Below are 14057 nucleotides of genomic sequence, written 5' to 3'. Positions count from 1 at the left end.
CTCTTTCCCTACCCCATCTTTCTTTTCTTCTCTTTCTCGGTTGTTTTTCCTTTCCTCTTTAGAGAGTTGTAGTCTTCCCCGAATCACTCTTTCCGAGTGGACTTCTGCAGGCCTCAACCTAGAGTCCATTCCTCACGAAAACTAGATGGCCTTTCCGATAGTCAATAAGAAAGCCGAAGTGGCCACACTGCTTTCCCCTCAGAGCTGTATCACATTTCAAATACTTCGTTTGTACTTTTGTCTCCCCATTTTCCCAAGCCATACTAGAATCTAGTGCACTGCTAAGCACACGATTCATGCCGAAAAACAGCTAATAGATTGAGTAATTAAATAGTTCCTTTTAAAAATGTTTTCTATAGCATTTCTATAGCCATTGTATGAAACATCCCACATACAATGGCTATAGAAATGCCATGGAAAAAAATTTTAAAAGGATGTTTCATTCTCCCCAAAAAATTTCTCTGTTTCTGTTGACTGAAAAATTTAAACAAGCCCAGAGAGTCACAATGAGCTCATATCTCTACTTCTCTTGGGTTCTTTCTTAGGCACTGGAGAGGGGAGCCTACCTCCTCTCTTCCTCAGGCTCCAGGTCATTGCCTTAGTAGCTACTGGCAATTTCAAGGATTGTCAAGTGTGTGATAAAGTAATGTGATAAGAACCCTACCACTGAGACTTTATGCTTGTGTAGCATTTAGCATTTCAAAACATAGTTTCATGGTCATTATCTCAATAAATCTGTTATAAAAACACCTGTGGGGTAGATGGGGCAAGTATTTATGCCCATTTTGCAGATGGGGTCCTGAGACACAATTTGATATTTCGGAATGTAAAGTTTGCATAGGCAGCAGATGGTACACTGGAAAACGCATCAGAGTTTCTTCTTAGAAGGTCACTGCCCTTCTTAGGAGTTCTGCCGACCTAGCTACCTCTTGCTGGAGTCATCTTTGCTTAGGGTTAAAACTTATGTCTAGTGTACATGAATATTCATAACAGCTTCATTTGTAATAGCTTGAAATAGCCCAAAGGTCAATCAACCAATACATGGATAAATAAGATGTGCTAGATCATGCAATGGAATATCATTCCTCAATAAAAAGGAATGAAGGACCTGCCTCCTATAACATGGAAGAACTTTGAAAACATGATACTAAGTGAAAACAAGCCAGACACTGAAGACATATATCATGTGATTCCACTTATATGAAATATTCAGTATAAGCAAATCTATAAAGGTGGAAAGTAGACGAGTGGTTGCCCAGAGCTGGGGATGAATAGAGGGATTGGAAGTGACAGCTAAAGGATATGGAGCTTCTTTCTGGGATGATGAAAATGTTCTAAAATTGTTTGTGGTGATGGATACATACCTCTGAATATAAAACCATTGAACTATATCCTTTAAAAGGATGAACTGTATTGTATGTAAATTACATATCAACAAAGCAGCTATATTAAAAAAAAAGAAAATAAGAAAACTGACTAGGGGCTGTGTTGTCCTAATTTCCTCTCTAGCTCTGCCCCTGAAGCTGAGAAGTGCCTGACACCCTGACCTTGTCTTAGGGTGAGAAATTCCCCCCACTCTCTGTCCCTTCCTATCCTCTACACACACTGCTGTAAGCTATGTTCTGTGTTTCTCAAATGTTAGTATTCACACAGATCATCTGCAGATCTCGCTAAAACGCAGATTTTGCTTCCGTAGGTCTGGGACAAAGTCCACAGTCTTACATTTCTAAAAAGCTCCCAAGTGATGTCACTGCCAAAAGCACACTCTGCTGACCACACTTTGGGGAAGCAAAGGTGTAGGCCACATAACCAGTTAATTGAAATTTTTACTTTCCAAATGATAGCTCTGCCAAATGAAAGCATGACTTCTCAGTGCCAGCCCTGTACACATCAATCAAATGTCAGAAGGAGCTGATAATGGAAAATTTTTAATCATTGCTACTAACCAATTTGGTGAATCTTTGGTCCACAGTAATCTTTGTGGAAACTGCCTACCAACTTGTCTGAATATTTTTTCTTTGAATAACAAATTGGCTATTTATCTTAGGACCCACAGGGAAAACCCTGAGTTGTTTTAAGTCTTGTACTTCCTTGACTATGCCTGCATATTTTAAAAGCACAAGATTAATTTCTGTCTTCATAGCAACAGGAATCTTCTCATTTTGAGAGTAGGGAGGAGGCACAGAAGGAAACAAAAAGTCAAATGGATTACTTATTGCCATGTAAGCAAGCATCTCCTGGTAGTTTTCCTTCAATTATGACCTTTAAATGGTGTCTTAGTTTGCCAGAGCTGCTGTGACAAATGCCACACAAAGGGTTGGCTTAAACACAAGAATTGATTGGTTTATGGTTTGGAAGGCTGCAAGTCCAAAATCAAAATGTTGGCAAGATCAAGCTTTCTCCCAGAGTTGCCAGCATCCTCAGGATGGCCATCCTCTCTCACCTGGTGATGTCCTTGGTCTCCTTCTGTGGTTTTCTCTGACTTCTGGTTTCTTTGTCTTCTGGCTTCTTCTGATTTGTTTCTTCTGACTGTGTCAGAATTTTCTCCCTTTATAAGACCTCCAGCAATACAGAATCAAAACCCACCCTGATTTAATTTGGCCTCCCCTTAAATTAATAATAGCATCTTCAAAAGGTCTTGTCTGCAAGTAGATTTACAGCCACAGGAACACATGAAGGTGAAGAGTGCGTCTTCAGTTCAGTCTAACACAATTGGCTTGTGATAGAGTTTAGGCATGCTGTTTTTATTTAAAAAGCATGCAGTATGTCTACAACATATAACACACCATACCTCTCCCTCAGGAAGACATATATGTATATAAAGGTGAATAAGACACTGTCTGTGTTCTCAGAGGTGCTCGAATTCTAGTGGAGGAAAGAGACAAGCTCACAGAGAAAAGCAAGAAATAGAAGGAAAGGAGCCGTGGTGCGGGCAGAGAGCCTTCCAGCCTGTGGTCACCATTCGATTGGCTGAAATGCAGTCTTCTGTACTGATTTTGCTGATGTTGGAAAACTCAAGAATCCTGGCCACTTTCCTTAACCTAAATAAAATTTTCATTTAAACAAAATTTGACAAAGGAATACAAGGGAAATAGCAGAGATAGCACTAAGCACATTTAGCAGCTCGTGAAAGCACTCGCCATTGTTTTGGGGCAAGCTTGTTTCTTAGGCTACAAGATTTTGGAAGAATGAGAGATGGCTGAGTTCTGAAACTCAGAAAAGCACTGTATTTGGTGCTGAAAAATTTAGGTTCAAATTCTACTTCTGCCATATTTAGATATACAACAGTCATTGCTTTTTAAACCAGCTGGGCCTTTATATTTTCCTTGAAGAGGATTATAATAACTTGTTCACAGGGATAATCAATGAATAAATGAGCTAACACAGAGAGAAGGGCTTTGTGAACTGAGAACCACACTACGAATATAAGAGCTAAGACTGTTTTTCTTACACTCACATACTCCAGGCACTAGCTGTCCCTCTCCTTCCATGCATCTGTCAAGCCTCACCTGCTCATCTAACTTTTCCATCCATGGTGCTGCTTTAGGTCCCTGATGAACAAATTAAACTAAGTGACTGTGGCTGCTTCCTAAACACAAGGCATTATAGTTATGATCGGAAGGAAAACTAAGTTCAAGCACTGTGTGAATTTTCTGAATCTCAATTTCCTCAGCTGTAAAACAAAGCCATTGAATACATTTTGAAATTCTCTCTTCGTTATAGGACTTCCCAACCACAGGAGGCGTGATCGTTTTTTTTTTAGGTGGGGAAAGGTTGCACTATATCGCTTTCATATAGAGAAAAAAAGCCTGCAGATAGTTTTTCTTCGGGATTTTGAGTTTAAGCCCTTATTTTCTACTAGCTGGGATACTAAAAGAATGAAAACATCATCATCAATCTGCTGAGTTAGGCTCCATTCCCTTTGCTCCATTCTCACTGGGTGAGGGCAGCTGACTCTCCTGCAGGGTTTTTCTACTCTTCCCAAGGAGAACAGAACCATTTAGCCTCAGGTTTTAAGCTATTCAAACTAATAAATTGCAGATTTTATCATTCCTGTTATTCCTATCTAAATGATAAACTGGACACAGGACAAAGTCTTGAGAAGAAAAATATTACTTTTAAATACAATAAATAAAATAACAGCTGAGCCAGCAGAAATTGTACCATTACAAGCTAGTTAGCATTTCTATCAGGGCTGCTGTTAATAAGGTTGGTTTTTTAATTCAACCATGATTAATTTCATCTGAAACTCACCATATAAATTCTCACCTCCAGATGGTGAGACAAGGATGCGTTGTACAATATGCACACGCAAGTATGTGCTAGGTAAATATTTTCCAAGGCTTATTTGATGTATATAGGCTTTAAATACACAATCTGTATGATGAGATATTAATAATTACTCCTTTAGAGATTGATATGTGCACAGTGACTTGTAGTTATTTACTACATAGCTATTTTACATAGAACAGTATTCTCCTTGGGTAAGAAAAAGCAGGGAATGAGTAATGAGCTGTTATAAAGGTTTTGCAGTCTGTCTTTACCCTTTTTCTAGGCATATGCCTGGAGGAGCCTAGCTTCTTTCTCGGAAGAAGTAGACTACATTCCCTTTGATGTCTCAGGCCAAGCATCCATCTATTAGGCAGGGCAGGCAGGTGCTAAATTTTCCCTGCATAGCTGTGACCTAGGACCTCTTTCTTCATGTAAGGCTGCAACTACTCCCCAAAGCTTCTTTTCGATGAGAATGTCCTTAAATGGGGGTGGGGAGGTGGGGAGAAGAGGGAACATGGCTGAGAATAAAGGATTGGCAGTGATGAGACCTAGCTAGGTTCTGGTATTATACCCTTACTAACTAGCTTTGTGACCTTAATCAAGCCACTCACAACTCTGAGATATCCATATGTCATATTTGAATAACATCTGTTCTATTGGGGTATAAATATGTGTGGTTTGAGGATAAAATTACAGCCACAAACCACTTTGAAAATAATGAAAGCTCCATAACTTAGTGTTACTATAAATCTCATTCAAACTGACAGCTTCTTTCCATTTTATCTCCTGTGAAAATTGAAATACCTTGGTCACCATTCTTGATCTAGATTTTACTGGTCCCCAACTTATTTACAGGTTTAACTGTATTTTCTTTATCCTGAGATGCCAATACAGCATAGCAATTGAAGTGCTCATCTGGAGTCAGATGGACCAAGATTTAAATTCTGACTTAACTGAGAATTCTATCATTGGTCATGATGAAGTATCTATTACTTCCTGCTATGAACAAGTGTAAAGTTAGATGAAATAAATGAGAAATTTTTCAGCCATTGAACAGTAGATAGCATCATACTACGATCCCTGAAAGAAAGGGAATATACTAAGTGAGAATCACATTTGCCTCAGCTTTCTAAAAGTGGAAAATTTCTCCACTGTAGCACAGAGAACTGGAGAAAAAGCTAAAGATCAGAATTTAAGGCTGCAAAAGGCTCTAGAATTGGGGGAGCTGGGGCAGGACACAGGAGAGAAAGGAGCTGTGAATGGGATTTCTTGAGGGTTCTTAAGGGACAGCTGGGTTGTGTAGTCACAGAAGGAAATGACAAGAGGCTTGCTGGATACTAGCTCCTACAGGGTGGCTAACAGAACAAAGATACTTGAGTTTAGCAGTGCTGGGAAAGGTTAGAGTTCCAGTTTTGGCCTTGCTAGCTTGCAAAATATCCAGATAAGACACTAGAAAAGGGTTTTATCTGATGCAGTCTACATGGGAGAGAGAATTAGGAGTTTGAAACCCACCAAGAGCAAAAGGGCTGGGAAACATTTTGGGATTTCCACTTGTTTGCCCTGACAAAGCCTAAAATCAAACCTAGTCAAGTTTAGTTATTAGCCAGTAATGATTATTGAGAGTGTAGAACTCAACACTCTTTAGAGAATGATAACAGAATCTAAGGTATCTACCATACAAGTTGCAATGTCCAGAATACAATCACAATGTTCAATACCTTAAACGTGCAAAGAATTAGGAAAATGTGATTCATGTTCAAGAAAATAAATCAGTGGAAACTGACCTCAGGATGGTCCAGATATTGAACTTAGCAGACAAATACTTTAAGGTATCTACTTAAAGTAAATCCAAGAATTAAAAATATATATGATCTCAATGACCAAACTGAGAAAATCTTAGCAGAGGTTTAAAAAAAAATCTCATATATTAGAACTAAAAAGACATTTTAGAACTGAAAAGTAAAGTAACTGGAAGGAAAATTTAATAGAAGAGCTTAAAAGGAAGTTGGAGATTACAAAATAGACAGTGAACATCAAGATAGATAAATATAAATTATTCAGTCAGTGGAACAAAAGTGAAAGGAAAATGAACAAAGTCTCAGGAAATTGTAGGGAGATATTAGGTGCCCAACATACAAATAATTGGAATCACAGAAGAGAGTGAGAATGGGGCAAAAAACATATTTTAAGAAATATTGGCTGAAAATTCACAAATCTGAAGAAAAACATCAACTCATCAATCTAAGAATCTTGGGAATACGTAATCAAAATTAACATTAAGGAAATCACATCTAGGCACATCATGGTCAAACTGATGAAAATCAAAGCTAAAGAGAAAATCTTTAAAACGGACAGAAAAAAAGACAGAAAGAAAGAAAGAAAGGACAAGGAGGAACCTTAAATACATATTGCTCAATGAGAGAAACTGGACAGAAAAGTATATACTCTGTATGATGCCAAATATACGACATTCTGGAAGAGGCAAAACTATGGAGACAGTAGAAAGATCAGTGCACCCAAGTGGGCAGGCAGCAGGGGAAAATGATGAATAAAGTATTTCCTGGAGTGGTGAAACTATTCTGTATGATACTGCAATGGTGGATATATGCCATGATATATTTGTCAAAATCCATAGAACAATACAACATGAAGAGTGAACCTTCATGTGAACTATGGATTTTAGCTAATAATGTATGAATATTACTTCATTGATTGGAACAAACATACCAAACTATTGCAAGATATTAGTAATGTGAGAGACTGTGAGTGGGGGGAGCAGAGGTATATGGGAAATCTCTGTACTATTTGCTTAATTTTCTTTAAACCTAAAACTATTCTAAGAAATAAAGTCTATTTATGAAAACTAGAAGACATGTTTTATACAGAGGAAACTTGACAAAAAATTTTGACTACTTCTTATCAGGAACTATGGGGGTCAGAGGAAAGTGGTACCTTTACAGTGCTAAAACAAACAAATCCCCTGCCAACCAAGATATCTGTATCCAGAAGAAAAATATCCTGCTACACTAGGTGAGCATCAAGTTTGTCTCCATCTTAACTGTTTTCCTTCACTGAGCCAAGCATAATATTGAATGAAGGAGTGAATAAATGAACAGGAGGCTAAAGCCCAAAATGAACTGAAGGAGAATAAACATTTGGATTTATTTGGTCATAGCAAAAGCAGGGAGAAAGGGAACTAACTACTTGGACCTCTTCAACCATCATTTTTAAGTCAGAGTGATTTGAAACTCAAGCTTTGTGAGGATATGAGGAGACACTGGGCTGCTTTATATGCTCTCAGATGTTGACTCCCAGAGATTACCCCAGGCTCTGGGGTACTTGAATGAGCAAAACAGGTAGAGTTGCTACTCTCGCAGAGCTTATGGTCTAGTGGCAGAAATTTAAATAAGAAAAAATATAAGCTAACAGAAAAGCTGCATGTTCTCATAGTCTGAAGGGATATAACCAGGACCGGGGGGGATGAAGGGATGAGAACTGGTCAGGAAAGTCTGTGGAAACATTCAGACTCTTTCCCAAAAAGTTCCCTTTCCTTAGAAGCTACTATACATTCCTCCTCTTACTGTCCCTTTACTTCCTCCTCTTCTCCCTCCAATTCTTCGTTCTCACCCCCTCCAAACCTGATTGAACTCCCTCCATCCTCCTTTTGCCTACTCCATCCTAATTTTTCCCTTAGAGCATTTTTGCTTCTCATATGGAGTGTCTGGCATTCTCTCAATTTCTCTAATTTGCATTGCTATCCTCTGTAAATAACTAATCATCTATCTTCTTTGCTCTCATACATATAGAAAAGCATTAAACATGTACATGTACCAGACATCAAGTGACATTTCATATGTGATTTTCATTTCTATTCTATGAGGAAATTTTTGTTATTTATCCCTATTTTACAAATACGAAAACTGAGTCTTTGGGAAATTAATTAATTTGACCAAGGTTACACAGTAAGTAGAAATTATTAGACTTGTCTTCAAGCCTATCGATTGCACAGGTGATGCTATTAACCATTATGCCACCCTTAGGACATTTCTAACTTAACAGGGTCCCAGGAAGCTAAACTCTACCTGCCTATAAGGACGCTGCTGGGCTGGCATGGTCGGTTAGTAGGAGTTAAGGAGAAGGAGAGGCAAAGCTTAGGTTGCCTTAGCAATGGTGGTAGCAGCTGCTTGTGGCTGCATGGCAGGGAAGGGATGGTTTATAGCTCACAGCCAACAGCCCTTACTGGAAGAAGACCCAGTTAGGAGGAGCATCTGAGGAGGTGGGACACCATGATGGAGGTACTCTAGGACCAGCAATATTATTCTTGAAAATCAATTCATTTATTCAGTCAACAAACATTCCTTGTGTACCTCCTATGTCCCAGACCTCAGTCTAAGTCCTGGGCATTTCGGATTAAACAAAATAGACAAACATCACTGTCCTTGCCGAGGTTTAATTTGTATACCTCTCATAGCAAAGTGAATTAATCAGTGACCAAAAATCACCAGATGACGATAGCAATGTATGTATACCAGCCTTGAAGATAAGCACAGAGTCATCAAAAGAATTAATCAGGCTGCAAATATTAACACGCTTTTTTGCTTCACACACAAAAAATATATTCTGGAGTCCTTCTAAAGATGCACCAGAGAACAATCCCTGCATACAGGCAAATTGGAGTCTAAATTATTGAAAGCAAATTTATACCGAACTTTTCAGAAATTCACATCACATAGGGAGCAGGCTGTTCAACTGAGCAGGTACTAATAAGGTGGCCTCATTTCTCTGACTGTCACTATTATACCTAGCAGAGCTCCCAGTTCCACAAGTCCTTTGACAGTGAAGTTATTTCAAACACTGAAATCACATGAAATAAGTAAAGCGTAGTCACAATGATAATTTATTATCTATTATTATTATTGTGTATTTATTAGTACAGTTTATATTAGTAGAGTTTATTTGTTATTATTTATTATTACAGTCTCCAGTATTGATTTTGTAATCAACTTCTTGTGTGACCTTGAACAAGTCATTTTACTTTTTAAAGTTCCATTTCCCTTTCCTGGAAAAAGCAGGGAAAATTAAACCATTTGTAAGTTTCCTTCCGACACGGACATTGCCTTTCTGCAAAGTTCCACGAAAGAATCATTCCAGGCAATTAGAGTGGGTGGCGGGTAGCTAAGATGCATGTTGGGTGCTGAGGAAAAGACAAGGATCTGTCCAGAGGATTGGACCTCTCAGAGTCATGACCTAGAACCCTTTGCAATCAGAAGCACTGGACAACCGATCACAGAGACGAAAGGTGTCATGGCATCGTTCACTCGGGGGAAACTTTGTTCGCGTGTTTGTTCCCCATGGGTCATCAGCTGGAGGACAGCACATGCATGCCTGGGCCCTGTCCAGAAAGCCTGGGAGTGCTTTAAGAGCAGCTGGGCCTGGGTTCTGCAGAAGTGAATTCCCAGATAGCACAAGCCTATTTCTCAAACATCAACACTCCTCTCAGCAGCCTCTGACCTAGTTATTCGGCACCATTATTAGCAATACCCATTATTGTTGTGCGTAGAGCGATGGTGAGGCTCTCCATTTGCTCACGCCTGTGACCTGTCCCCACATTACTGGGTCCTTCTTTAGTTTTAAAGCTTTGATTTGTTTGTTTATTTGCTTTGCATGCTTGTTTTAATTTTTCCTTCTGTAATTAACTCTCTCTTTGCCCTTGCTTTTTTAAAAACTTTGATTTGTATTTGTTTGTTGCATGCATAACTGCCTAGGCGAGGTCCGAGAGTGACTCCAAAGTGTACACCTGGGCTTTCTGGTGTGTCCTTTCTCAGAATGAGGCCTTTTAAACCTTCATCGGGAACAGCCAAGAGACTCATCTCCAGATAATTATGTGCTTCCTTAAGTATGGTAATCTATATTTAGAAATAAAAAAATTAATTCATGAAATAAATGATTATTTGCTTTAACAAAGAGGCTGTTTTAAATAGGGAGGCCATGGGTGCTGTGTGATGGGTATTGAAAAGTCAGGACAGTTTCTTGCTGTATGAAAAGTAAAAGACAGCTTCACTCCTTGAACTTCATGTTTTCTTATCTGCAAAATGAGATTAGGAACATGCATCACAGAGTTGCTATGAAGTTCAAACGAGATAAAGTCTTTGAAAACACTTCACAGATGACCACAAGAAATGCAGTCAAAAAAAAAAAAAAAGAAATGCAGTCGTGGCCATCATGACATGCCATTTCGTTATCATTTGTGGGTATATCTTATCTTCTAAACTATAAGCCATTTTAGGACAGAAAGGTTGTCATAGATTCAAGGGTGATGTTAAAAATATTTAACAAGTAGTAGGGCATCAGCCAATCATACTCACCTAATCAAAGCAGATGTTGGCTAGAAACAGTCAGAATGCCCATATCAGCACTCAAATCAGCCCTGCTCACACCCACGGGACTTGTCCAAAGGGGCTAAGCTAACTAGCACCATGTTTGCACATAAAGAATGTTCAGTGAATAAATTTAAAACATCATCTGCTTTGTGAAATTTTATTTGCTCATGCATGTGTTTTAGAAGATCTTTTGATGTAAAATGAGTGACATCTCTCTCTGTTTCCCTAAGATTTCTTAGGGGCATGTGATCTCTCCCTGCCCTACTTGACTCCCAAAGGAATATTTTCTCCCAAGTTCAGTTCCAGGTACACATCCCTGAACATCTGAAGCCTCTTTTCTTTTACCGGAATTACAGATTCATTAACCCAGACTTGTCAGAAATGTTATTATTAGGACTTTAATCACCCATGTCCTCCTTTTAAGTTCTTTCTAAAATTACTTTCTGGCAATAATAATTATGTCAATCAGGGGCCAGCCGAATATAACTGTGGCCCTTGGGCCTAATCAAGATGGGAGTTTCCAGCCATAATTTTTTATTTGGCCCCAAATGGTTGTGCTAATTTCCCCACCCTCCCTCTTCTGTCCTACCTACCATTCCTATGACCTAAAGTGACGACCTAGCAAGTAGAGTCCCAAAAGACCAGAAAATGAGAGAACTAGGTTTTTCTTACATTCTGTTGCTATGTTTGGGGTTAGTGACCAGATTCTGTGAGTCATGTCATATAGGAATGCAGATACAAAGGTGAGACGATAAGTAAACAGTGCCTAACTCAAGGGCGGAAGTCAATATGGTCGAGGTTGGGGAGCTATTAGAGTTTGAAGGGAGAGAAACCAGGGAAACCTAGAAATATAGAGTGGCAAAAAACAAATACATGGATTGTCAGACTCATATTTTGGAAGAAGATCCCCAAAGATGCTTTTAGAAGAAGGTCTTTGAGACTGCTTCTAATGTGATCCAGGAGAGCCTTCTTGAATGAACCAGATTCACTTAAGCTGCAACCAAGCATGCATTTTAGAAATGGCTCTCCTATCTCCAGCTGCCACAGCCTCCCTTTGTTGCTGGGGTTCTGTGACTCTCCATCTATAAGGGGAGACCAGCTCCAGGCTCTGAGGCTGCCCTGACCATAGTCAGGCACCATTAAGTGATCTTACTTTCATGAATTCTGCTCAGTATGAAGTCAACAAGTTACTCATCCCTTTTGGCTCTGACCTCATTTATTTACTCAACAAATATATTCTGGGCACCTCCTGTATTCAAGACACTGTACTGGGTGCTAGGATTGCAAAGAAAAAGATCCTTTTCCTAGGGGTAAGGGAATTCAGGTGACAAAATGTAAACCAAAACTTATATGTGAGGGGAGCAACATACGTGAAAGCACAGAGTTCAAGCAAAGGGCAAATGGCAATAGTTCAGAATGCCTGACTTGCAAAGCATGGACTGTGAGCCATTCTAGGGTAGTTGCATGGACTTTGAGGAGCCACTGAAGGGTTAACTAGGAGAGTGAAGTGTTTGGAATTGGGTTTTTGACAGCTCATCAGAGAAGCAGAGTAAAAGATGGACTGAGAAGGCAATATCTAAGCAAGATTCCACAGTGGCCTTGACTAGTTTGTTGGTAATGAACACAGGGAGGAGAAAGTGGATTTGAGAGCTATTTGGAGAGAGTATCACAAGGCTGGGAAATGACTGGATGAGAGTGGTGAAGGAGAGGGTATAAGATACTATCTGCTCCTTCACGTTTCTGCTTAGTGACCTGGTGGCAGTGGCACCAAACTCAGGAATAGGGTAAAGGCACAGGAGCAAGTTTAGGAGATAAGGGGATCAGTGCAGTTGGTTAGAGATATCTGTGGGGTATTTGGGGTTGAAATGTCAGCAATACGTTGTACAGAGAAGTGTTACTCAAAAGCACCTGTTTTGCAAACTGTTACTGAGACCTCAGTGGGATAAAGAGCCTTTACCAGGACAAAAACTAATGCTCTACTTCTTTCAGAGAGAAGCAAAATCAGTTGAACTAAAGAGTGTATTTAGTAATGCTGCTGATTTGCGTTCTGACACGAGCTCTTTCTCTCAACTTGGACCAGTGACAGCTTGTGGACATGCACCGGTCCGTGCCCCAGTTTGAGATGCATGTGTCTATGTTAGGAGTTTCAGAGAGTCTGCACTGGTAGTACATGTAGACCATCAGCACAGAATGCCCTCTGCCCTCCCCCTAGATTGTCCCCTACCTCACTGGAGAGTGCCTATTCCCTCCGTTGTCCCTCTCTCCCCTCAAAATACAACTGAAATTTAACCACAATCCTTTCTGTCTCAAAAACAATGGTGTCCCCTCACTTTTTAAGGTCAACAATTCCACATGTCCTTCCACCTATCCGATTCTCCCTCCTCCAAGACTTGGTGCTGATAACGGATCCCTTCCTCTCTTGTACCTTCTCCGTCTCATTTCAACAAGGCCCTTCACCTTTGCCTCCAAAGTGCCAAGTCCCCCATTCTAGAACAAAACAAACAAACAAAAAGTCCTCTGGCTACAACTGCTTCTTCCACCTATCTCTTTATCTCTCTCCTTTCCTTCATCACAAAGCTTCTTGAAAGAAAAGTCAGCCCCCTGCTTCCCATCCCTCACTCCCCGTGTCATTTGGCAGCTGCCACGCTGCCTCTCTGGAGCCTACTCTTGCTGAAGTGCCCAGTGGCATGCATCCCTTCTCCATCCTCACATACTAAAACTCCCTACTGTTTCAGACACTTTTTGTCACTCCTCTCTCTAGAAACTTTCTCATTCCTAAGATTCTCTTTCCCTCAGGTTTCTTCTCACATTTTGACCTCTTTTTCCAAAGTTCTTCTCCTTCCATAAATTTCTAGCAGATATGATCAGTGTCATATTTTCAGAAATAGTTATTAATGTGTGTTCCAGGGTCAGTCACATCAACTCTGTGGCTTCAATGTCCTGCAAAATGAGGAGGTTGACAGTCAGACCCTTCTGCGTTCTATTCCTGCTATAACTTAGTCCAAGAAACACTGATTAAATGCTTCTTATGTACTAAGAATTGTGATAGATTTAGGAAATGCCCTGAAGAAGCTTGAATTCCATTAAGAGTTAAAGTTCACCAACTACCTGCAATGTGACAATAGTTAGTATTTGTAGGTTGGAATGAGGCAGCATATAAATGAGCAAATAAAGAAATACAATGAATTGCACATTTTTATTTAGCCAGCTAACAAATATCTCTTGAGCTCCTACACTGTCATATATCGTGGTAGCTACACAAATACAATCATTATTTCTAATCCTCACAAAATCTGGAAAAGCAGTGCTATTATTCCCATTTTATCAAAATCTAAACCGAGATTCAGAGAGGGTAAGAAACTTTCATGCACGAATAAAAGAGAAGCTGGAAAGGCACTTTGTAAT

This window comes from Tamandua tetradactyla, chromosome 4, assembly GCF_023851605.1.
Source record: "Tamandua tetradactyla isolate mTamTet1 chromosome 4, mTamTet1.pri, whole genome shotgun sequence".
NCBI classification, from domain to species: Eukaryota; Metazoa; Chordata; class Mammalia; order Pilosa; family Myrmecophagidae; genus Tamandua; species Tamandua tetradactyla.
Note: the sequence above shows the minus strand (reverse complement) of the source record.